Here is a 23,030-nt window from a genome sequence, read left to right as displayed (position 1 = left end):
GTGCAAAAGCAATTGTAGTTGAAAGGGTTAAAAATAATTGCAAAAACCGCAATTGCTTTTGCACCAATCTAATACTTCTTATCTCCATTAAGTCAAACAACAGCTTTCCTACCAGTACAAAAACATGCCTTAGACCATGTTTGAGGACTCATTGCTAGGTCAAGTTATGCAAAATCTGTGACTTTCTGAAAAATATATAGTATGGTTATGTGAAGGTTTGAAATTCGTTTTATACAGAGTGCTATTGACTAAGTTCCCCAAGCAAAGGCTCTTCAGTGATTTCTTAGAGAATCACATTAGAGCAAATTAGAGTTCTAACTCTGTTGTAGAGATGTGCAGGGGAGGTAGAGAAAGAGGAAAGCCTCACAAGGTGCAAGAACTGCCACAGACACAAGAATATTGCCCAGAAAGCCTAAATTTTTAGAAAATCAGGGTGTAAGTGATAAGGGCTAACAGGATACAGTGGGAAGTCAACGTGAAGATAAAACCAGAAGGAGCTACATAAAATGATGATTATAAAGCATTATAGAGAAAATAAATTGCATCTTCATCCAATGCAGTTCTGACTACTTAACGGCACCAGTCACTATAGAAGGTGACACTCGCTGATAAACAGCCTGGCAGTACTTTGGGTCCCATAGTCCCAGTCATTCTTTTCAACTTTATTGAGATATAATTAACATAAAATTGTCATATATTTAAAGTGGACAACGTGATGATTTGATATACACATACAAGGTTGGACAATTAAGTTTGTGAACTTGTTGCAGCGATGTTGCTAACCTTTTTTGATATCAGAAGGATTATTCATTATGAATTTGTACCAACTGGACAAATAGTTAACCAAGTTTACTAATTGGAAGTGCTGAAAAGGCTGAGTGAAAAAGTTAGATGACCTGAACTTTTCACCAACAATTCATGGCTCTTGCATCACGACAATGCACCAACTCACATGGCACTGTCTGTGAGGGAGCTTTTAGCCAGTAAATAAATAACAGTATTGGAACACCCTCCCTACTCACCTGATCTGGCCCCCAGTGACTTCTTTCTTTCCCTGAGGATAAAGGAAATACTGAAAGGAAGACATTTTGATGACATTCGGGACATCAAGGGTAATACGACAACAGCTCTGATGGCCATTCCAGAAAAAGAATTCCAAAACTGCTTTGAAGGGTCAGTGCATAGCTTCCCACAGGGAGCACTTCGAAGGTGACCGCAAGTAATATTCAGCAATGAGGTATGTAGTACTTTTTCTAGGATGAGTTCGTGAACTTAATTGTCTGACCTTGTACAGTCCCAATGATAATTCTAAAAAGAATTGACTATATAATGTTCTCTCCTCCTCTCTTTCTCCATCCCACCTCAGTCAGAACCCAAAACCCAAGAACTTGCTAATACATATACTTTCAGAACAAGAATCTCTTATCCTTGACAAATCTGAAAAGAACTATCCGTACAGTTAAGAACAGGATGAAATTCTTTCTAAGATTCTCTGCCATCCCTTCCCACCTTTCAGATTCAAAGTGATTTATTAAGTACACAAATATTCATTGAGCTCCTAATAAGTTCCAGATGCTGTGCTAGAAACTGGGAACACATTGGAGGAAGTTGCAGTCAAGTGCAGCAGACCAAACAATCATCAGAGTCACCTGAGGAGCTTACAAAACTACTGATCCCCAGACCCGGCCCCCAACCTCTACTGGAACTCTGGGAGTGGAGCCTTATATCTGCGGGCCTCAGAGGCCACTGCATATTGAAGCCCACTGGTCTGTGTTAATGGGGAAGGCTTCTTCCCACTCCTGCAGATTATGGTGGCTTTGCCCTCAGGCAAGCGACTGTTGCCACAGAAGGAAAGCCACATGCATGGTGGCTTTCAGCAAATGCTCCCTCACTCTGGCCTTACACAAAGACACAAATTTTGGCAAAGGCAAAGGCAAAGAAGCCAGTAGAGATAGGTTCAGGCCACTTGGCCTTCAGCTGAGGCTCTTGGACCACGAGGGAGGTCTCAGCAGAAGTGGTGAGGTTGTTTCAACTTGAACTTGGCTGTACGTGGCATGGATGCTGGGGTCGGGTGGAGGTTCCAGCGACTCAGCAGAATAAGAAATTGGACAGGATGATTTGGGGGCTTCAACGTAAGAACTTATTGCTAATGTTACATCCTTTGGCCTTTAATATATCTGGACTTGAACTTTCAAGGAGATTTAATAACTGAACTTTAACTTCTCCCTGGGAATTTGGTAATGGGAGAGGCTAGACCCAAGTTTGAGGTATCTTTATATTGTTGGTATTTTATCATTAGATCTTGGCATCATCTAATCTCCTCACAGATTCTCCAATACGCTATGCTGAACAAGAGCTAGAGGGAAAATGTGCTATTTCTTGGCTCCTCTGTGTTCTGAACGGCCTTGTGGTGAAATCAGTGTCTCTACACAGCAGAAACTTGCTTGGGGTCTGTCGAATGCCTGTTGTGACTGGGTCCCCCGGATAGTAAATTTCTCTGGTTTAAATGTTGCTAAAGGGACATGGAGTAATGCTGACACTAGAAAATGTAGCAATGCAGTGGTTCTGTGAAACCAAACAGACTTCTACCCGAGTCCTAAGGGAAGGCCCGGAAGCAACATAAGCAGCATTTGGGAAGTGAGGTTTCAAAGGCTTTCAGACTCCTATTGGCAGAGCAAGACCCAAAGATGCACTGGGACCCAGAGAGCCCCATCAATGACCTTAAACCAGTGGTTCTCAGAACGTGGAACCCAGAACAGCAACGTCAGAAACCCTGTGACGTTGTCTGTCACTTCTGGGTCTAGTGAAGTATTTGGCGGGATTCCAGAAACACTCCCTCTGTGCCAAGTGCTCAACATCATGTCAAAGACACAGAGCTAGAGGTCACACAATCACGTGAGTGTATCCAAAAGCCAGGATGCCCTGTAAGCGATTGTTCAAGCCAGCTGTGCTGGCCTAAAGGTCAGGCTGCCAAGTCAGACTCACACAAGGACATTACCCAAAATCAAGCTACACCAGTAACTTTAAGAAGATAAGCAATCAAGAGGCCCAGGCAAAGCTGGTGACATCTGGGATGTCCTACATGACGGCCAGTTCCTCCCTTCCCACACCAGACACACTCCCATTGGCCCAGAGTAATAGTATATGGGGTCTCTAGATGAGGTTTATGCGTCAGCTCACTCAGCAGGGAGTTTTTAAGTTATGAAACATCCCCATTTTCTACCCAGACAGTGGCATGGGTAACATGATCGCCCCCAGGGACAACTCTATAGCACCACTGGGATTATAAACCCATAAAAATCCTAAAGCAAGGATATCCAACTAAGAACATTCTATATATAAGGACTCTCCCATAGGATATCAGCAGTCTACCGGGAGGTCCAGTTATCGGCATGTTCACAGGGAGATAAATCCAGGCCATCTCCTCTCTTTTCTGAAAGCATTCCCCCAGGAACCAGAGGAGAAATGGGTCACAGGTGAGCAGCTGTAACTCTTTCCTCCCCAGCAGGACACTTCTGAGACGGAAAGACCCTATGAATAATTATGCCAAGACAACAGGTGTAAAGCGCACTGACTCAGGCGAACCACAACGTGTTTTCACCCCGTCTATAGCACCCGTCACTACAAGTCTGTGGGTAGCACAAGAGAAACAAGATTTGAAACATAGGGAACCAGAAGCTAGCCTGTGGAAAATTATTTTAATCTTTAGCCATGCAAAATTGTAACTGGAGAATTCAATTCTCATTGAAGCCTAGTCAAAACAAAAATTCTTTTCAGTCAGGAATATACTCAATAAAATATGATATACAGTTATAAATGCACTAGATTTTTTTGTTGTTGATGAGAATTGTGCAAAATAGAATTTATCCTAACTCCTTTATCATAGGTCAAAATCCTATAGTTGTATTAAACAAGTTTGTCCGTGTGTGATATCATATGATTTATGTATTCTCAACTATAATAAAAGTTTGATCAATCATGCTAAAAAGGAAGGACTCAATTATCTTTCTATTCTTGCTATAGAAATTGATATTACAAAATCATTGTCATGTAAAAAGGCCATCCAAGACTGTTGCCCAAAAAAAGTACGAAAAAAACATAAAGGTATCCTAGAAAATAAATTAATAAAAATGGTATGTTATTTTCTGTATTTTGTGGTATTTTCAGCTTTTTGAGCTGCCACATGGTGAGGTAGGAAAAAATAGAGGTTGGGGAGTCAGACAGCCTCGGTTTATATCCTGGCCCTCCCATTTACTAATTAGGTGACTTTGGATGAGCCCTTCACCTCTGTTGCCTCAGTTTCTTCCTCAGTAAGATGGGGAGAGTAAGAGTGGCCTACGTTATAGGGATATCATGAAGACTAAATAAGTTACATATATAAAATACCCAGAACTTGACCTGGTACCTAATAAGTGCTCCATTTGTTTTTTTGTTTGTTTTTATTAAATTTATTGGGGTGACAATTGTTAGTAAAATTACATAGATTTCAGGTGTACAATTCTGTAACACATCATCTATAAATCCCATTGTGTGTTCATCACCCAGAGTCGGTTCTCCTTCCATCACCATATATTTGATCCCCTTTACCTTCATCTCCCATCCCCCACCCCCCACCCCCCTTACCCTCTGGTAACCACTAAGCTATTGTCTGTGTCTATGAGTTTCTGTTTCTCATTTGTTTGTCTTGTTCTTTTGTTGATTTTGGTTTATATACCACATATCAGTGAAATCACATGGTTCTCTGCTTTTTCTGTCTGACTTATTTCGCTCAGCATTACACTCTCAAGATCCATCCATGTTGTCACAAATGTTCCTATATCATCTTTTCTTACCGCCGAATAGTACTCCATTGTGTATATATACCACAACTTCTTTATCCATTCATCTATCGGAGGACATTTTGGTTGTTTCCATGTCTTGGCCACCGTAAACAAAGCTGCAGTGAACATTGGAGCACACGTGTCTTTATGTATAAATGTTTTCAGATTTTTTGGGTAGATACCCAGGAGAGGGATTGTTGGGTCATATGGCAATTCTATTCGTAATTTTTTGAGGAACCTCCACACTGCCTTCCATAACGCTGCACCAGTCTGCATTCCCACCAACAGTGTATGAGGGTTCCTTTTTCTCCACAGCCTCTCCAACACTTGTTACTATTTGTCTTGTTGATGATAGCCATTCTGACTGGGGTGAGGTGATATCTCATTGTGGTTTTGATTTGCATTTCTCTGATGATTAGTGATGTTGAGTGCTCCATTCGTTTTAACAATTAAGTAGGCAGGTTTCTGAACCTCTGTGAGCCTCTGTTCCTACCCTTATGTAATACAGGACAATAATAGCTATCTTATAGAAATGCAAGGGTGAGAGGTTATTTAAGGCACTGCCATTTAGTGGGTTTCTATAAGTTAGAAGTCCTGATCTCCCAATACCAGGCCCCAGGTTGCAATGAGTCCCTCCTCTCGGCCTCCTCCCTCGGTGAAGGGCTCTCGTCCCCTGAGGAGGACCCCTGGGAGCTGGTAACTCCCCGACTCCCTCCCTGTCAGCAGCCCTCACCGCCCGGATTCCCCATCACGCTCTCAAAAACAGCCTCATGTTAGACTTTGGATATCACGGTTACCTTATCCTCTGTTTTGAATGAAAACACCTAAATAGCCTTAGGGCAACAGGATTTCTGCCTTTCACATTTTGTTTCAAGGATTTTCTTTTTCCTCTCTTTTTCAAGTTTGCAGTGCTTGTTTTAGTACACTCTATATAGAAAAAAAAAATGAGTTGTTAATTGGAATGCCTGGGCTCTCCCCACGCCTAGAAATTAAACGATACACTTGGGTCCCAAGAAGAAATGGGTATTGATTCCACTTTAACTGTCAGGGATGTTCTCTGACTTCCAACAGGCCCTCAGTTCCCTGCCCTGCAGCAGGCAGAAAACAGCGAATTTTAGGTAATGCGGCCTGACTTACCTAATGGAAGGGCTTGAAGCTTTCGTTTAAAAAGCAAAAGCACTAAACTAACCCCTGAAATGAGGTCATCTCAATGTTGTACTTGGAGGAAACTATGAAAAATTTGGTATTTTCTCTGAACTTCAACTTCTGGTGTCAGTTTAATCCACTCATTGATTTTGATCCATTTACAAACGATTGAGTGTGTTACTCTGAAGGGCACTGCTCTGATAGAAGGCCAAAGAAACCGAATTTCACTGCTGAGCTTCTGAATTTAGAAGCCTGGGTGCTGCAAAGACACAAGATCTAAAACTAAAGAAGGAAGGAAGAAAAGGCATCAATCAGCTCTGTGTCTCCGTCAGCGTCCATCCACGTGTCTGGAAAGACCACCAGCTCTGCACCCATCGTTAGGAGTCCTGCCCAGGCAAAGTTTTGGGGTTTTTTAATGAGACATTCCCTCATAGAACAACAGGTCTCAGGAAGGGAAAATCACCAATACTATCCCAAGTAATTCCAAGACATCATCGTATTAAACTGTTTAATCTGTAAATCCAAATGAGAAAGATCCATGGTCTCCAACTGTCAGGGTCAGGCCATTCCACACCACACACAAACAGGCCCATGACACCATCTAGTTGTCCCCAGCCCCTGAGCTGAGCCCCTCTCCTCACTGCTCACCTAGGTGATGTCTACTGGTCTCCTGGTCCTCCACTCCACTCACACCTCAGTACTGGTGCTAACAGCTCAGCACAGACCAGCTAAGAAGGAGCATTCACAAGCCTGCTACCAAGATAGAGCTAAAAATCATTTTGGGGGAAAAAATAGAATTGAAATATGAGTATGTATGTAAATGTGTGCATATATAAATAGGCACACATTTAGAGCCAGATATATAGGCATATAAGCTTAAATAGTAACTGACACATGTTGTTTAGGTAATTTATGCATTCATGTATTGTATATTGTATCTTTCTTTGCTTCTTTCCTCCCTTCCTCCCTCCCTCCCTCCCTTCTTCCCTCCCTTCCTCCCTTCCTTCCATCTGTTTCAGGCCAGAGTCTCCAGGACATTACCTGTACTATCAAGAAATGATGTAAACTCCTGAAGAGGCTTGGAATCTGTTCCTGTCTAAGCTCTCCCAGAATGTTAGGACCTCCAGCTCCAACACACTTCACAAAGCAGGGCTTCTGATTCCAACTGCAGCCCCAAGAGTGCCCTCAATCCTGCCTAAAATCCGGGAATATAATCTGAGATCCAACCCATTCATAGGCAGAGGCCCGTTTACTGAGGATTCCCCGAGGGGTCTAGCTGCTAAAGAAAACAGCTGGTGAATGCAGCGAAGCCGACCCACGGCTAGTGAGCAAAGTACCGAACAGGCTTTAGAATCAAACAGCCCTGGGTTAAATGTGTGGCTCTGCCACTCACCAGCACTGTGACCTTGAGTTAAATAACCCCTCTTCACCTCCATTTCCTCACCTGTAAAATGGACAGAATTCCATCCAACTCCTCAGGTTGTTGTGAAGATTAACCAGATGAGGTTGCAAAGTGTTCAGCCAGTCAGTGCCTGCCTGTGGAGTTGCTGGATCAATAGCACTGATCGATGTTAAAGGCTGCTGATAAGCCCGGGGCTTTGAGCTGTGTTTATGGTACAAAGCACAACCCGAGCAGTGAGCACCTGCGTCGCAGAGGTCAGCTTTCCGTGGTGAGTATTAACTAAAGGAGGCTTCAGCTACCTTCCTCCTGAGCTCTCTCCTGGGAACGCTCCCGCTGTGGGAAGGGCACCCCTCCCTGTGTGACTGGACTCCCAGACTCGGACCTCAGATGGACGCCTTCCTCCTGAGGGAGCTTCTCTGAGGGACCCAGCCTTTTATTGTGCTGTCTCCTTATGCTCTGCATCTCACAACCTAAGGCCACCTAAGGACGGGGATCAGATTTCCCCAAGAGGTTGGGGGGATTGCAGGGAATTACACACTGGCAGAGCGCACAGCACTATGCTGCAGATGAAGCTTCTCGTCCTCCAGGGGGAAAGGACCCAGACAGGTATAATACCTCCTCCTCCTCAAGGGGCACAGTCTGCTTCCTGACCCTGCCCTCCCAGCCTCAGGTCTGTCAACATGCCTTTCCTTTAGCCTCTGCTGCAGACAATGCTATGTGTTCACCAACCTCGCGTCATTTTTCTCGTCCTGGGCACACAGGTGACCTTGCGGTTACCATGAGGGCATTTGGTTGCTTCTGGACCTCGGGGTATGATGGTAAGTGATGTCTGCCACTCCCAGGCCTGCTCATGAACCCCCTGCACGAGCCTCCACCCCTCTCTTCGCGGGCTGGAGCACCTTGGGAGCTGCGTGTTTCAGAAGAAATCACTGCAAGATGGAGGAGCTGCCCACCCTCCGTGAGACAGAGCGAGTGCTGGGAGCAGGACTGAGCCCTTCCCGTGTGAAGCCAGGGAGGATGCAGGGCTGCGCGTTAACCAGCCCCACTAGCACACCTCAGACTAAGGCTCTTCACCGACCCCACAGGAAACCCTACCCTCATAATCTGCCTCCTCCATAGTCTATGAAATCGGTGTGATTCATCTCAAATCATGCCCCAAAGAAAGAAGCTCGACTTTGGCAGAACGGTCCATGATGACTCCACGCTCCACAGAAGAGGAGTCCAGCAAGATATTCTCAGACCAAGTCACAAGCTCACGTGCTGAGAGCGGTCACACAGGCGATGCTACCGAGGGAGGCGGGCTGGGCACAAAGCCATGGCAAAGCGGTGAGGCGGCTTCATGGGAAGGAAGCCGCTCCTGCCAGTCTCCCAGCTGTTCGCGTGCAGACTGGGGGCCAGCGTTGCCAGATCTGCCAGTTGCGTAAGAGGAGACAGAAATCTGGGTTTCTATATAAAATCTCCAAAGTTTCTGTAATTTGGCAACCTCTTCAAAAGAAAAACAAACACTTTGCACGCCAAATGGAGCGGGGCTGCCTGCTCCCCCTGGCGGTGCTGTCTCACGGGTCTGCTGTGCATCTTCCAAGCCCATTCCGTGTCCTGAAGTCCTGCCCGACAGTTGGCAGGGCTGCGTCTCTCACCGCGAAGTTCCCATCCAACGGAACATGCAGGGCAGGACCTGTCCTCCATCAGCAGGGCTCCCCCACCCCCAAATTCAAAGTGTGCCCCATGGCCCGCTGGAATCCAACCACTGATAAGTCACGTATGTATACACACCGTCCCTGACACAAGATGCTTCGACGTTACTTTTCGGCTTTATGATGCTATGGAAGCGTTACACATGCAGTAGAAACTGTACTTTGAATTTTGAACTTCGATCGTTTTCCGGGCTCGCGATAAGCGGCACGATGCTGTCTCGTGGTGCTGGACCGCGGCAGTGAGAGCAGCTCCCGGTCTGCAGCAGGCTGCTGTGTGGACCCCAGCTCCCGTACAGGCCAAGGGGGCCTCAAGCTTTAAAGCCACCACAAGCAAGACCTCCGTGAAATTCTCAGCCAGGGACTGCCCTGCCTGCTCTCTCTGGGGAAGGAGGGCGGGGGGGCATTAGCGGTTATGACCCACACTGACCCACCTCTCTCCTCCAAAGATTCCTGTGAACAACAGCCTACAAGAGTGAAATAAACAGTCAGGAATTAGGACTTTTTTTTCATGCCTGTGCTACAATTTTTCTGAGAACAAGGCTAGCTAGCTTTTAGAAGGATCAAATAGAATTTGAAAATCACCCTACTTTATGTGGCTAGAGCTTGAAGAATATCAAATATTTCTTACCAAAGAAAGCATTTGCAAGCAAATGGGTCAGAAGATTTTTCCAGATTACATCTTCCAGAACAGAGCAGTTTGAAACCACAGAAAATGGGTGTTGCCGGGGCGAAAAAAAAAAAAAAAAAAACCCACTGCTTTAAGCATATAAGAAAGCCAGTCCCTGGTATTCTCAGAAATAGAGATGGAATAGCTTTCTCCTGCTGCACGTATGAGCTCCAAGCACAAGAGAGCCTGCCTTTCAAAGCAGAAAGCTCTTTTCAAAGCACAAATATTGGAAAAATAGACCAAGACATCGGTGCATTCTAAATACAGCTGTGTTTGTCCACACCTACTCCCTGCCAGGCTATGTTTGACTTAACCTGGCAACCCAGGGGCATCCAATTATTCAATCCCTGACACCCCATTCTCCCAGCGTCATTATGGCTAAAGTCAGATGGAGTAAAATGCAATGCTTATTAATGCGGCAGCCAACACCAAAGTTTTCATATTCTTTGCCGTTTTATATTAAACGTGTGTTTAGAGGGCTGTGATTTGTATTCATCCAGGAAAGAACACGACCAGCCACCTGTTCTGAGTGTCACGCGCTGCTCCCCTGGGTGAGCGAGCATTACCGCAGGGCTCCATCATAAGGTACCCGAGCATTACCCATCATGAGGTATCCGAGTCACAGTGTCTCCAGGGGAAGGTACTTAGTAGTGTTGGGAGAACGAGAAAGGAAAACAGGATAGAAGATTTGCCAACGAGGTGGGCTCGGCGAGTTCCAGAGGTCAGCAGACGAGTTGGACAGATCTGGGTCACCTGAGAGTGAGAAGCCCACAGAGTTGTCAGGGAGCAGGGAGCCCCAGGTAGTCATCAGGATAATGAGCTGGCCCGGCTGCGCTGGTCACCTGGCAGCATCGGGGGCTGGGGAAGCTCACGAGCGCACTGATGGTGCAGTGTCAGCGTGTCCCTCGTTAGGGCCTGAGGGTACAACGGACTGAGCATCAGCGTCCAATAGATAACAACAAAAGCCATTATCTCTCTCCGGCTGGGCTGCCAAGTGCAGGGCCCAGATTGCCTGGTGTTTGCAGTTTCCATAGCAGCGCTGTTTTGTTCTAGCTGGCAGAGTACACAGAGAGGACCAGATAAACATTGCAGGAAATGACACGAGCAACCCCAGGACTGCACTGGGGATCTCATGGCAGGCTCTGCCCCTTGTGGGTCAGCGGTGGAGGTGTGGAAGGATGCTTTTCAAAGATGCCTGGAAACTACCGGCTCCTTCAAATACAGTGCCCAGCCGAGCATGGCCATCGTCCCACTGCAGAGCTCTGGGCCTGTTTACGTCCCTTCCCAGGGTGCTGAAAAGCATACAGTGCCCTCTGAACGCTGTGAAACATACGCAGGCAGAGTGAGGGATGGGAGCAAGGCACTGCTGTTCCCCTGTGCCCAGAAATCCTTACAGCTTTTGCTCCGCTGCCACCTCAGTGCCATTCAGACACCACACGGCCACCCACGGCCATGGAGGAGGCTGCAGAGAGCTCTCTGAGCTCCAGGTCACCGACTTGGAGCTTCCCCCACCCCTTGCCCTGGACAGCCCTGGGGCGGGCACAGAAGGCACAACCAATTGTTTGGATCCATGATGTGCTGGACATACAGCTACTATTTGCCACTAAGGAAGGAAGGAGGAAAGAGAGGCCTGGTCCCAGCTTTATGTATTAATCGTATTCATCGCGCAGTCCGTAATAGGTCTAATTCGCTTCCCTTTCTGTTTTCATCTACTGGGGAGAGACAGAACCAGGTATCTCCAGAAAGGAAGCAGAGTTATCTCCATCACTGAGGAAAGTCAGCAATTTCCTGGTGTGATAACATCAAAGCACTCACCGTATTTTTAGTGTCAAATAAATTCCTCTAATTTAAAGATTATTTTTTTATACCACCCTCCCTATCATCATTATAGTCTCAATTTGACAAATGGGAAAAATCCGAGGTCCTGTAAAGGTTCATGTTTGCAAAAGGTCATAAATACCGGATTCAGGGTGAGAGGTCACGAGCTCCGGATCCGAGCCACGACTCATCTCCCTGGTCTGGTGACGCCCCTTTTCCCTGCCTGACATGTGCACAGAGGGTTGAATACAAGTCAACGGGCTGCCTGCTTCCTCCCTGCTCTCAGTTGTGGCTGCTCTAATGCCCCTTCTCTCGTGTCTGGATTCAGCTAAACGCATCCTCATGTAACCTAAAATGCTACCCTGCCTGACATCTGGGCACATGGGCGTTCAGGGTAATGGTCTTAAATGTTTTTCATTTAGGTGAGCTGAAAACTAGTATGGTTTGGGCTACGTGTAAAATGTCAAAATTAGAAGGGATGGAAGGATGGAGCCAAGATGGAAGGAGTCAGGGAAAATCCACATATTGAAACCAGCACAGGAAACAAAGGCCAGCCGTCCTCAGGATCGGTTTGACCTAGGACCAAAAAACCAGACCGCATTTGTCTTTGTTTCTTCGGATTCACAGCCAGATGCCAGGCACATGGCAGGTGCTCAGAATCCTTTGCTGAACTGACGATATTCCCCAGGCTACCCCCAAGCTCCAGCATCAGTGTGAAAAGAAGAGGCTGTAGATGGAGACCCCCACCTGAGACTCACCCGCTGGGCCTCCCCCAGCTGACCCTGCGTCCCATAGGGAGCCCAGCCCACGAGAGTCTCTGAGTTCACAGGTCCCTGTCCTGTTGCTCCCAACTGATGCTGGAACCCAAGGTAGGTCATGCCTCAAGTGGGAAAAGAGGCAGCAATTCTGCCTTTGTGTTCCAGCACTGGGTGAGGACTTATTCTTTTTAATTATGAATTAAAAACAAGAATGCTCGCCCCTCTGCAACCTCTCAAGAAACAAGTATGTCACCACCCACATCATGTCATGTTCATGAACAGCCCTTCAGTTTGCACAAAGCACTCTCAAGACTGATTTGGTGGGAGAAACTACCAAAAGGCACAGAAACACAAATCAAAGAGCCACTGACATCTAGGAGCTTATAGCTTAATATTGGCCATCACTTAGAGGACATTTAGTAACTTCCGTGAACTGTACGAGGCATAATGCTAGCATCAGATTTATTCTTCACACACACAAAATGAGGTGCAGCCTCATTTCCCAAGTGAAGGAAAAGCTCAGAGAGGTGAAGCAGCTTGGCCTGGATCACGCAGCTAGTAAACAATAGAGCCAAAATTGGAATCCGGGTTTGACTGACCCCAAATTCCAGGCCTGTTCTTTACCATTAGATTAAGCTGTCCCTTCTAGCCTAAGGCAAGCAGCAGTACACATGCTCTATAAATGATAAATGAGTCTACACTCCCCAGACAGGCAAGGAGGAAAAGCACTGGAAATGCTCAGAATTTTTTTCAATTGTTTTGAATAGGTAAACCGTTTACGGGTTTCAAATCAAACCATCTTCAGAGAGAGGTACAGAGTGAAGCATCTTTATGCCCACCCCCATCTCCAATCACCTCTCTAAAAATGCAACCACTTTATCAGAGTTTTAAGATATCCTTCAGAGCTCCTTTATGCAAATCTAGGCACATATGAAGAGATATGTTTCCTCCTTGTTTTTCACCAAAGGTAATGCACTCCACAGCCTGTTCTGTACCGTGGCGTGTTTTTGTTTGTTTGTTTTTTCCATTTAACTATTTCATTTAACCAAAGACTTCTCAGTCTTTCCATACCAGTACATAGAGATTTCCTTCTTCTTTTATACTGCAGTATAGTATTGCTTAGCATTCTGTTGTACTGACACAACATAATTGATTTAACTAGCTCCATACTGATGGGCAATTGAATTGTTTCAATCTTTTGGCAGTAAGAAAAATGCTACAGAGAATAACTTTGAATGTATACCATTTTATACATGTGCCAGTATATCTGGATGATAAATTCCCAAAAGTGGTTTGCTGGATGAAAAGATATAGGCACTTGCAATTTAGAGAGGTATTGGCAAGTTGCCTTCATAGGAGATGTACCAACACATGAGAGCGCCTGTTTCCCCATCGGCCTTGCAAGAGAGGGTACTGTCAAAGCTTTGAGTTCATCCCATCTGATAAATGAGAAATACAGTATCTCTCTGTAGCTCTAATCTTCTCTTATTATGAGTAAGGCTCAAGTTCTTTTCGTATATTTAAGGGGCTTTCACACAGGTATCCCCCAGTTTCTGAAAGTTCATGTTATATCACTTTGTTTTCACAAAAGACCTAGAATAGTTCCTTATTTTGCTAACTGAAAGAAATCGTTATTATTTAAGAGAATTTGAGGAAGTGTTTGTGGCTTAAAATCAAGAACGTATATACCGACAACTTCATGAGGGTGTCAGTGTTTGATTGGGCCTGAAGGACAGATGGGAGTTGGATGGCACTGCAGGCAGTGAGAACATTCCAGGAAGAAGAATGACCGGAGCAAAGGTGGGAGTGCCGGGCAGTGCTTTATCCCATTTCCTAGAATTTGCCGTCATGGTGGGACAAGCATGGTGTGCCGTCACTGTGCCCCACATCTGAGGACTGGGCTGCCACTTAGTCAGCTTTTTTTCATATTGGAACTTAACTGATTGGAACCTACCATCTCCATCTTTTCTCTCCTTCATTGTCATGGGTTCTCATCTTTGCTATTCTCCCTCCAGCAAATAATGGACAACTGCATCTTCATTGGGTGTCAATCAAGACTCTCCGCTTTGAGATGCATCAATCAGTGAACAGGAAGTAGACGCTCATAAAAGGACCAAGTGCACCCATCCTGCAGATTCCCAGCTTTGCCAGCTCTCTGGGAACCTCTTCTTTGATCTAACCAAATAATCATAATTTAATTTATAAGTAGACCCAGACCTAAAACTGGTTGCAATTAACTACCTAAGTTTAGTTTCACTGCAATTTATTTTCACTTGGTCTGGCAAATTTGCTTTTAAGATCTAAGTTGATCCTGATTAAGCAGGAAAATTCATTCAGCTCACTTTAGAAGTAGTTCAGTTTTTGACAAGATGATGGGACAGAGCTAGACAAAAAAGGAGATAGAGTTCTGAGTATTATCTAGTCCTCCAATATTACCACAAACTCAGTAGCTTTTAAAAAATAACATGCCTTTGTCATCTCACAGTTTCCGCAGGGCAGGAGTCAGAGTACAGCTCTGCAGAGCAGAAGGCTGGGGGTCTCACCTGGCTACAATCAAGGTGCTGATCGGGGCTGTGGTCTCGTCTGACACTCTCACTAGGGAAGGGTCTGCTTTCACTCCCACTCGGCTGTTTGGCAAAACACAGCTCCTTGTGGTTGTAGGACTGTGGTTTTAGTTTTTTGCTGGATATCAGCGGGAGGCAGCCCTCAATTTCTACAGCCCACCTGCATTTTCCTGCCCTGTGGGTTCCCCTTTGCAGCTTCTTGCTTCTTCAAAGCCAGCAAGGGAGAAAGAGACTCCAGCAAGATGGGAGCTACAAGCCTATGTGACGAGATCATGTAATGACATACATATAACCCCATCGACCCTATTTCCTTTGCCATATTCTATTGGTTAGAAGCAAGTCACAGGTCCTGCCCACACTCAAGGAAAGACAGTCATAAGGGTGTGAACACCAGGAGGCAGAGATTATGGGGGACCACCTTAGAAGTCTGTCTGCCACAATCTGAGAAAAGTCTTCATCTAAAATTAAAACAAACAAACAAAAATCTCCTTTCAAATACTCTAGCTCACTTAGCCTGGTGGATTGAAAGACACACTTTCCCATCAAACCCCTGCCAGTTGAAATCAATCTAAGAACACCAATGTTAGCCGGCCACGACCCACTGTCACCAGATGCGTCACCAGATGCATTGGTGTCTGCCTTACCACAAGCAGGGCACCCTCTGCCACTTTGCCTGCTTCTGTCAACATCTCGGCACTCACACGGAGGGGGGAGAAATGGGGGTCAGGCCCAAGGCCATGGGACACACAGCTCTTCTGAGCACGTTCCCAGGGGATGCATTTGTGTGTGTCTCTGTGTGTGGTCCTAGGCTCCAAGGCCTTGTAATAGGGATGATGGATCCCCACTGAAGAAAAATGACAGTCAGAATAAGAAGACGACGCCAATTTGTCACTTAAAGCAAAGCTTGATTGTGCGGTAACAACAGCCCCGCGCTGGGATTGATTACAAACAAGATGACACTTCCCTGCGGGCTGCCTCGTGTGTTTTTATAAATAAATACCGCTCGCTCCAGCATCTGCATGACTGCAGAGGACAGACGACACCTCGGCGCGCGCCTGAGGTGCACAGTAAATACCCCAGGGGGCACAGCGGCCCTTTTCCACCTACAATAGGAGTTTTGCCTCACGCAACACCGTTTTATAAACAAAATAAGGCGCCCACACAGCGCCAAGAGAACAGAAGACGCACAGCGTTTGACAGACATTGGGGATTCATCTCTATGCAGGGCACACTTTAAAGCGCAGTGGGCTTTTGTTCCAAAAGGCCTGGGGCCCCTCAGCAGCGAGCCCCTTTCTGATGCTTTACTGGCAGCGAAACCCAAGAGAACCACCTGGCTGCTGAGCCTATTTCCTGAAACATCAGAATTCGGTTTTTCAAGACAGAGGTAAATCTGCTGGGTTTTTCAAAGATCTCCTGGCCCTGGCCCTAACTGTTCCAAATCTGCCGTTCCATAATTTTCAAACGAGTAAATTATTTTAACCAAGGAATACACAACAACTGGGTTCTGTTTAGCTCCTTATGCCTTGCTTCGGGACAGGACTGAATTTGATCCGCCTGTGAAAAATATCTTTTTTCATTCCCGTGCCTATTCACTTGTTTTCTATCTTCCTCTTCTCAACATTCTTCTATCTCCCCTGTCTTTTTCTCCTTCATAAACGCGGGCCCTGGGAGGGTTCAGCCGCGTCCTCTCTGAGGTGTGACACGAGCGCCCTCTGCTGTCCAGCATGTGAACAACTCCGCAGTCAGCCAGGTTCAGACCAGCCGAAGCCCATACGCAGAAAACAGACAGACATTCTCCCTTTTCTGGACTAGCACTGCAAGTATTGTTCAAATGAATAATTTATTAACCACAATTGTTTATTGACTGCTCTTTCATTATTTACTTTTCAGTTATTAAACACAGTCGGTGGAGTGCCTGGGTGTCAGCCCTTGGCCCACTTGCAGCTTCTTTCGGAGCCAATGATGTTCCCCAGCCCCCTCTCTTCTCTCCACACCAGACATTTTCGATCTCTTTTGTCAGGTCAGGGTCAAACTACAGTTGTTCTGTGATGACTTTATCAATTCTCAGTTGATAGACTCTAAATGAAAAAATGCCTACTGCTGCCTGGTCGCTGCTTAAGAAGGAGAGTTATTTGTGTAAGATTCTGTCAGTCCGCAGAGTCTGTGACAGACGCAGGGTGTCGGTGAAATAAGGAAATAAGGAAAAAGATGTTGTTAATGTCTTTTACGAGCCTCCCTTCCTTGCGTCAAGGAGCAGATGACATCCATCCTAGTGTGTCTTTCCAAACCCAAGCAGGCCAGGGAGGTATTACCACCTTATTCAGAAGGTAATAAACCAGACCTGCATTAAGTAAGTATGCTAACATCGTCCTTCCCCTTAAGGTGATGCAAAGTCAAAAGCACTGGGCCAGGTGACGAAGGGCCCTTTTCCCAAGAAGAAAATCCTTTGACTCCAGATTTGAAGGGAAGCAAGCATCCGTCTTCACCCACAGCGGCGCCTGCTTGTTAGCGGAAAGCATCTCCACCATCCAGAGTTTCAGAAACAGATGCTGTCACCCCTAAATAAATGAACGAATGAACAAATAAGGCTAAAGGTCAAGAAGAAGCAGAAACTCCCAAAAATGAATGGGAGAATTTATTCTAAAACCCAGCATTTAGAAAAATGTGATCGCTAGTGATTCCATACAGAAGCACAAGGAAGCTTTCACCTCTCTCCCTTCCTCCCTTCCTCCCTCCCCTCTCAATCCTCCTGAAATAAGGCAATACTTTCATTTTCAAACAACCTATTAGGGATTTAGGTTTGAATGCTAAGAGATCTACTACGATATGTTGCCAAAAAAAGGAAAAAAACCTAACAGTAAATTAAATTAGAAGTGTCATCAAATTACACCTTTCCTTTCCTCAAACTAAATATGACTTTCAAGGAAGACTCACACCTTGATACCTTCTCTCCCAACGCTAATATTTGCAGGCTCAGCATCCTGAAAAGGGGGTGGGGGGAAAGCCAGAGGGTAGTAGGAGACGGGGTGGGGACAGACCCTACCAGCAGGTGTGCATAAACCAAAGCATTGGAACAGTTTGTCTGTAACATACAGTACATTTTAATGGTTAAGAGCATTAAACTTGACATGAATCTGACCTTCTGAACTGGGTTCCAGTGGTGGTTTTGCCAGGCAATACATCTCATAAACACTAAGCTTCGGTTTCCTTGTTTTTAAAATGAAACTGATGCCTCCTCCTTCGTGAACTTAAATATGAAAGTTCATACCTGTCACGTACATCAAGTACTTAGCACAATTAGGGATGCAAAAAACATGCAGTATGTGTAGGGACCCTTAACTTTCTGTTTTCATTCCCTTCTTTCTACCCCAAACACCATAGTCAAGAAAAGGATTGTCCCATTTTTAAGCTTCCTAAATCCTTCCGGCCTTCATTTATTTATCCAGCACACATTTATTGGATCCTTACTATGTTACAGGTACTATGCTAGGCTCTCGCTATTCAAATACGAAAAAGAGTCATCACCCTCTAGTAAGAGAACACATACATGAATCATCCATATAATAAAATTTAGTCTCTCTATTTGTCTCTGTTATTAGCACCAGAATAGTTGGTGTCATGTCTGGCTGTGTGGCATACAGGAAAGCCACTTCAGGGAGGTGTTTAGCGTGCGAAGGCATGGCAATTATTTCCCTTTGCATACAAAATAACACAACACACCATCTCATCCAGAGAAACACAGTATGCTACAAGTTTAAATGTACAAATCTATGTATTTTGAATATTGTCATAACTTTATGTATGGTAAACAAGGCTCAAAATGTTCATGAATTTTTTTATAGTTGTTCGTTTTCATTTTTTCCCCTGTACAGGCACATATGAAACCACGCTAGGAGGAAAATATATCTTCTTACAGATAAATAAAACTTAGATCTTCATCAGCTATGAAAATTTGAGAATGTTCAGAGTCCAAATGCCAAGTCTTTTTCTCTGCTGTGTGCCCAATTCCCAGTCCAAAATCTGGCCTGGGACAGGTGGCTGCTCAATAGGTCTTTTTTGACAGAAAGGTGATGACGTGAGGGCTGATGAAGAGAGACAGGCTCTTTGGGGACAATATCCACGCAGGGCCACACAGGGAGCCCATTGAGGAGAGGCAAGGGAGCCAGGTGCCATTCTGAGCACCCGGAAGTGGGCAGCACCCTCCCAGAAACTGAAACTCATGCGAGGAGAACACCCACGGCAGGAGCCCAAGAGATACATCTGGAAGCACCTGACAAGACATGCCACTCATGCCACGGGGAGAAAATACACATAGAATTCCAAATGAGCCCCAAATTGATTATTCTGAATTTAATATTTGTTTAAGATCTGGAATTCATCTTGATCATCAAACCCTAAAATAGGAAGTCAGAAGGATAGCCTGTTCCAATGACAAAGTCAGGGCCAGTTCGGAACTTACATCCACAATCCAGAATATTTTTAAAAAATAGCAACACAGGCTACCAGAGTACATTTCTTAAAGCGCAGTCAAGAGAAATCGGTAATTAGTCCCTAGACCCACTGATTCCCTCAAATTATACCCACTGGCTTCCAAATGTCTGCTGTGAGCAAGTGTGGTCCCTCTAAACGACTGAGGCAGACACACAGATTTGCACTCACTGATTTTTTTTAGTATTACTGGGGAAGGGGAACAGGACTTTATTGGGGAACAGTGTGTACTTCTAGGCCTTTTTTCCAAGTCAAGTTGTTGTCCTTTCAATCTTAGTTGTGGAGGGTGTCATTCAGCTTCAAGTTGTTGTCCTTTCAGTCTTAGTTGTGGAGGGTGCAGCTCAGCTCCAGGTCCAGCTGCCATTGCTAGTTGAAGGGGGCGCAGCCCACCATCCCTTGCAGGAGTGGAACCAGCAACCTTGTGGTTGAGAGGACACGCTCCAGCCAACTGAGCCATCCGGGAGCTCAGTGGCAGCTCAGCTCAAGGTGCCATGTTCAATCTTAGTTGCAGGGGCAGAGCCCACCATCCCTTGCGGGACTCAAGGAATTGAACTGGCAACCTTGTGGTTGAGAGCCCACTAGCCCATGTGTGAATCGAACTGGCAGCCTTCGGAGTTAGGAGCATGGAGCTCCAACCGCCTGAGCCACCGGGCCGGCCCTGCACTCACTGATTTTTGATCCAATTGCTTTCCACAGGGGGATCTCCTGCCAATATGCATTTCTGTGTGCTCCAGCTAATAGAATGAAAAATGTAATATATAAAGAAGCTTTATTACTAAGTTTGGAAATCATTAGAACTCTGAATGCGTTATTGTAATTTTAGAAAATCACTACAATTGAAATATTTATTTTTGGTCTTTGCATTAAACTGTGTTTAACAATGATTCATAATTGCCTTGGTAATGGAAAAAAATTTAAAAAGTTGCAAATGCAATAATAGAGCCACGTGCAAGGTAGTGAGGAAGCAGCAGAGACAGTCCCTAACCCAGTGTGAGGGGAAGAGAGGAGAGAAGGGAAGAGAGGCAGGCTGCCTGGAAGACTCAGATGAGCCTTACAGCTGCCCATCATCCCACTCCAGCTCCACCTACTTTTCCATTTGTATCAGGATGTATAACCATGTTGAAGTGAATGAATAAATCTGGGTACTAAGTATGTCCAAAGCCAAGGAAGGGGTTTTGCAATAGAGACCTTCCAAGCATTTCGAAGACCCATTCTGTTGTCACATTGAAGCAAACCTAATGATCACATAATCAATTTTCAAAATATTTTCAAAGCAAAACAAGAAAAATAGAAAACAAGAGGGAGAGGAAGAAGGAGACGGAACAAGTGCCCCCGCAGGAAGGAAATGGAAATATTCCTTTAGACAGAGAAACTTTCTTCCCATAAACGTATCTGTCCAACCTGATCAGAATTTACTGAGTCTGTCATCATAAACCCAAGCACTTTTCATTATTTTATGAGAGAAACGGAGGACACTTACCCTGGTAAGTGCTTCGAAATTTCCTGAGCAGTGTTGCTAAGTGCCAGGAGGTGTTATCATGTCTCCTACCCTCCTTCCTCATCTGTAAGGCACTCTCAGGAGAAGCCGTGAATGTTGGGAATGCTAGGAAGTCAAGGAAAACGGTGGCCAAAGGTTGGTAAAGATATCTACAAATGACACCCATGCTGTCTTTTCAAAAACATGTTTCACTCAAGCAGCAGCAAAAGAATTTTTGATGAGCTTGGAGAGAGCGAAGGAACATAATTGTCTGGCAACAGCCCGAGCTTTCTTCCTCACCCTCTGTGGGGATCTATTAAAGAAGCAGGAAATGGAAAGAGAAGCTCAGTGTGTGATGAATGTCAGTGACTATTACCTTTTATGAAGCCCTTCTGGAAAGACTTGGGGTATAGGCTGGTGTGCAACAAGGTAAGTACATAAATAAACAATCACCTGCATTCCAAGGTGATTTGCCTCAGCCCTTTTGGTGAACTTGTTGAGACTTGGGGAGGGAGACGAGGGATTCTAGACATAGTGTAATGTGCACTTGTCGCTGTGCCAGTATGCTGAGCAAAACGAGAAAGGTTTGTGGCTTCTGTCTGGGGGAGCTGATGGATTGTGGTATTAGAGTCTTCACTGTTGGTAGGGGAGAGAGAAGACTTAGACCCTCCTCGCGTCAGTGTTAGAGTCTCTGCACTTTTACAGATAGTTTTGTGTTGATTTTGAAAGTCAGTAAGACTAGAACCTTCTACAGGCAAGTGATGAGAATATGAGAAGCCACACATGGCCTTGCTTATAATAATAATAAGCCATGCTGATCTATGTGTCACCAGGGGACAACGTTTGGTAACAAAACACAGACTTTCCAGCTTGCCTAGTGTCATTTTCCTGGACTCTTCAAGCATTTTACAAACTTGTATAGAGGGTCCCTCACCAGTCGTTGGAATGCAGTTGTGTCTAGGAGAGAATAAAGACAGCCATTCTGCCAGAGAGTGAGCGTGCTTTCGGGAAGAAAGTTAATTTTGTAGTTCTGTGTTTTTTCTTTTTTTCAGGGCATCTCTGTGTGAGAGTGGAGACAGGAGATGAGTGACGGCTGGACCTGCCCACAGCCTTCACACTCCCTTCAGACATGGCTGAAACGACTGAAAATGCAGTAAATTAAATGTCCCAGCCAGTGGGGGGAAGGGGGAGGGTGGGGGGGAGGACTGGTTGTGGAGGGGACAGTGTTCCCTGGAGAAAAGCGACTGCGTCCTGGGTTCATTATTGGGGTCTCAGATCCTTTTCACTGGCAGCTGGCAGAGTACGAGTCCCTTTCTTCTCCCCAGCTGTGTGAACCCCTAAACCCTGGCCGAGGCCCAGCCACCAGCTGCAATCAGTGTGGGTCCCTGAAGGGCCAGCTTCATGGCTGCCACCTGTGCTGTCCCACAGGGCCCCTCACTGAAAAGGGCCTCACACTCAATGTCATGCTCCATTGTTACCAGCTTAAAATCCCTAATAACTTTCTTTGAACTTGTGTTTATAAGTAGAGTCCAAAGGGACAATGGAGCATAGCACAGGCAGAGGAGATATATGGGTGCAAATGGGGGTACACCGTTCCTTGCCACCCACTCACATATGCCATTTGCGATGCTCCATGCATAGAATTCCCGAGTTCCCACGTGTGGGAGTTCCACGTGACTTGCGTCACACCCGAAACTGAGTAAGGGGTGCCCTGACAGCACCCCCACCCCACCCCACAAAGAGGCCACACGTTCCCTTCAAACCAGCTTGGCCTGAAAGAAGTCATCAGTGTTGTAAGCAGCGAGAGCCACCAGGAGCCTTGTCACATCGTTTCCTACTTGTGTGACGGCCCTGTGTCAGCCGTCACGCTGAAAGTGAGACACAGACGTAAAGGGAAAGATAGGACAAACCATTGTCCATTTTCTTTTTTCTTTTTCCTTATTTCCTTATTCCGTAGGCAGAAGGGAGAGAGTGTTGATAGAATACATCACATCAAATCAGATTTTTGCATGGACTGGAAAAGCTGATTTGAGTTCCTACTCATATGTTTAAAACTTTTGCATGTTTTCTTAAGAGTACCCAAAAATGTAAAGGCAATTAATAAACTGATGGAAAAATATTTACAGCCTATATTATAGGAAAATAACAAATTTCCTTAAGATTTTGAAACGCTCTTACAAAAGAAAAAGATAAACA

The sequence above is a fragment of the Rhinolophus sinicus genome, chromosome 15, assembly GCF_057876585.1.
Source record: "Rhinolophus sinicus isolate RSI-liver-muscle chromosome 15, RSI-T2T, whole genome shotgun sequence".
Taxonomy (NCBI): Eukaryota; Metazoa; Chordata; class Mammalia; order Chiroptera; family Rhinolophidae; genus Rhinolophus; species Rhinolophus sinicus.
This window is presented reverse-complemented; position numbering follows the sequence as displayed.